Here is a 4,273-nt window from a genome sequence, read left to right as displayed (position 1 = left end):
ATGGGGGACTTTTGGGATAGCATTGAAAATGTAAACGAGGAAAATACCTAATTAAAAAGAAAAAATATATATAACACAATGAGTACTTTATCTTTTGTTTAAAGACCAGGCTAACTTTTAACTGTTTCAATGAATTCCTGGCCATTTCTCCTCACCTGTATTCCTACTAAAAAGACCTCCTTCCCACAGTGATTGTCTATTACAGACCGGCCAAACTGCAGGGAAAGTCCTGGTGTGAAGTTTTTCACACCCTTGAGGCCATTTCCAATCCCATTTCCACACTGACTACTTTATAGCAGCAAAGCTCGGCATTCTGTTGCTCTACTGGGCCTGGAGCAATCCTGAGGGGAGGGGCAGTTAATTAATGGAATAATCTAGCAAATGGAATAGCCAAGGAATTATATTTTGGAGATTAAAAAAAGAAAAGTCACTCTGATAAAGTATCAGTTTACTAGTTGATGTGCACAGGAAGTCAGAGATGCTCCATGCCTGCTCCGCTAGGTTTTCACCTTGCTTTGATCTGATGATTGTTATTCTGTGTCTGCCTCTTGACATGGGTTGGTTTTTCTCTGACCTTGGCCTTCGAGACGGATGTGGCTTCTTTCTTGTTTCCTAGAGACATGCAGCTATAACCTTACCTCTGTTCTGAGCAAAGACTCTGTACTTTAACTTTTAAACAATGTAGGAACTTTTAAGGTTAGACTCTCTTAGAGGTTAAAGCCATTTTGCATTATGAGATAGGCATGAGCCTTTGGGAGACAGGCACATAGTATTGTGCTTTGGCTACTAAATGCCCCTTCCCCCCACAATGCCCATGCATTGAAAATTTAAAGCCAGTGAACTGATCACATTGATTATGTAAAGAGGAAGTACATCTAGTCAATACACTGATGATGTATTCATAAAGGGATGTTGTTAGTGGGAGGTTGTGAAAGTTGAAGCAGAGCCTTGGAGAGGGAGCAGGTCAGTTGAGAGAATGAGGCTGTGGTGTACTGTTTTGTCTCTGGCCTGGAAATGTAGAACTAAGTGTTGGACCAGGGAAAGAAGCCTCTGAAATATATGAACCAAGATAAGTCTTTCCTCATTAAAGAGTTTGTTTTAGTCAGGTATTTTTGTTGTGGCAACAGGAAAGCTATCACAGTGACAGTCTGGGTGGTTTGGGACATGGATTTTGGAAGTAGGTGAAAGTATCATTACTCAGGCTCCTACAAACAGAGCTAGGGCAGAGTCTTCAGACTACATCATGTCAGACAACAAAGGGGGTTATATTGTGTGGAGGAAATGGAGAATAGTCCCTGATCTTCTTTTCTCATTAAGGAATGCATATGTCAGTTCTGTGATTGCATTCTTTTCCTGCAATTAGAGTAATATGTTCTAGGAAATATACCTTCTCTTGGAGCTAGGGATACAACCTTCTCAGTAAAGTTCTTGCCACACAAGCATGAGAAACAGAGTTCTGACCCATGATACTCATGTGGAAGCTGGGCATGGTGATGTAGAGCTGGAACCCTAGAGCAATGGAAGGGCAGACACATGCAGATCCCTGGAGGCCTTGGCCAGCCACTCCAGCTAAATCGGTGATATCTGGGTTGAGTGACAAACCCTACCTCAAAAAATAAGATGGAGGGTATTAGAGGAAGTCACATGACACCCACGTTTGGCCTCAACATACATGTGCTAATACATGTAACCTAAGGGGAGACAAGAGAATCTGTAAGTGAACATGCAAGAGTATGTAAACATTTGTAAGAGGGATTTTGAGTAGGACATAGAATATTAGAGAAATAACTGAAAATAAATAGTGATTGAATTCAAGGCCCATGATACCTGATCAATGTCAACACTTCTCTCCAGAATGTGATATTGTCTACTGAAAGAGCACCTGCAGATGATTTTATCATATAAAATAAGAATTAAAATATTGTCTATTAAGGTACACCTGAACAATGGAGATATTGTAAATTACATCATGATGTTTTTATCCCTCTGAACAAGAGAAAATAGAAGTCAACCTTGTGTTTGTTCCTTTGGCTAGCCCAAACAACTTTTCACAAGTAGAAAGCGTTGCAAGAACTGGTATTGTGGCTTGGTCGTAGACGTTTGTATAACATCAGAGAGGCTCAGGGTTCAATCCCCAGTACAACCAAAGTGAAAAACATAAATAAATAAAAGATTTAGCATGAACATATGTCTTGGTTGATAGAGTGCTGACACAGCACGCAGGAATCTTTTGATATAGCACCACTTAAACTGAGTGTGCTGCATGTGGTTGAACAGGGTATCAGAAGTTCAATGTCTGTCTGTTTGTCTGTCTGATGTGTGCATGTGAGTGTGTGTGTGTGTGTGTGTTTAAATTGCAGAGCATTCCATCACACAGACACACAATGACCTAACATTCCTCTAGTTAAATGATTTCTTCACAATATAACACTACTAATCTGTTGGATCCTGGACTTGCAATGATAGAATTCTAATTTACCTAAGAAACTAATCTTTTATTTATGGGCTATCAGTAAAATATGTATGATACTGGTAATGCAGAATTAATTCTTATTGTATTTATCTTTTAACAAGTTTTGCATATTGCTTACCATGGCCTCCTTCCTTCAACTTGGCTCACATTTATTAAATATAAGCCAGTGTGGATTGAATTCTAAATCATGACAATCAATTTTTCTACCTATATTTTCAAGTTTCTTGTTTGTGAGAAAGTTACATTGCTAAATTTGTGGGTCTTCCTATATTAATATCACCATATTGGTATCTATTTGAAAAGAAAATAAGCCGGGCGGTGGTGGCACACGCCTTTAATCCCAGCACTTGGGAGGCAAAGGCAGGTGGATTTCTGAGTTCAAGGCCAGCCTGGTCTACAAAGTGAGTTCCAGGACAGCCAGGACTATACAGAGAAACCCTGTCTCGAAAAACCAAAAAAAAAAAAAAGAAAGAAAAGAAAAGAAAAGAAACTAATAGATATACCAGTAAATACAAAGCAATAAGTCCCTAATCTAAACGAAATTAAGGTGAACTTCAATGAAATCTGACTATAAACCTGAAGGATTTCATTAGATCAAGAGATATCCAAACATGCTCCTGTTTCTATATTGGTTTGGCAAATTTTGTTGTGGTTGAACATCTCAGAGATGTCAATGTAATCTAGAAACTATATGTTAGAGACAGTGTCTCTTGGTATTTATTCACAGTAGATATGTTCTGTAAGGTTAGTGTGATGTGTATTAGTGAATGCTGAGCCATAGTGCTAAGAGAAGTTAGGGTCCTGTGAAGTACTGGTCTCATTCATTACATCAACTGATTTATACAATATTATTTAATGTATAAAAGCACCTTGTCTCCTATATGTGGGATTCATCACCAATGGACTCACAGCCAACAGTATCAAAGTTCCTGTCCAAGGACACCCATCAAATACTTGTGCTTTCTCTATAAGTCATACATAACATAGTCTTCTTGCATTCATGCCATTAGACAGCTCTTTAGCACTAGGCTCAATGGACATTTTAAACATTAACAACAACAGAAAAGTAACACCATAGATTAGAGGTAAGATACTATTTGCAGCAAGAAAAGTAAAATAGGATTATTTTAAGAATTGGAATCTTCTCAACCCAAATTAATAAAAAAAGTAAGACAATGTACATACTAATTTAGGTATTATACAATGTATACATGTATTTAAACATGTAGTGTACTGTAAATATATGACAACTGTTGTCAGTTGGCAGACTTAAAAAAAAAAAAAGAGAGAGAATGTTTGCATGAATTCTAAAAGTCATGAAGGAAAGAGGCCACTTCATGATATGTTTGAATACCTCCAGAAAGATTTTGTATTTCTGGTTTGAATCTTTGAAGAAATATTCTGTATTTATTTATTTATTTATACAAATATATATATGGCCAGCAATTTGAGGGGAGTATGGAAGGATTTGAAGTAAGGAAATGGAATGTGGGAAATAATATAATTATATTTTAATTAAAAGTATTCTGTGCCAGGCAGTGGTGGCACATGGTTTTAATCCCAGCACTTGGGAGGCAGAGGCAGGTGGATTTCTGAGTTCGAGGCCAGCCTGGTCTACAGAGTGAGTTCCAGGACAGCCAGGGCTACACAGAGAAACCCTGTCTCAAAAAAAAAAAAAAAAATCAAACAAACAAAAACAAAAAAACAAAAAAACAAAAAAACAAAAAACAAAAAAAAAGTATTCTGTGATAATGTAGCCATTTGAGAGAGTGGCAGACTTCAGTATCTATTCGAAATATC

The sequence above is a fragment of the Mus caroli genome, chromosome 1, assembly GCF_900094665.2.
Source record: "Mus caroli chromosome 1, CAROLI_EIJ_v1.1, whole genome shotgun sequence".
In the NCBI taxonomy this organism is placed as follows: Eukaryota; Metazoa; Chordata; class Mammalia; order Rodentia; family Muridae; genus Mus; species Mus caroli.
Note: the sequence above shows the minus strand (reverse complement) of the source record.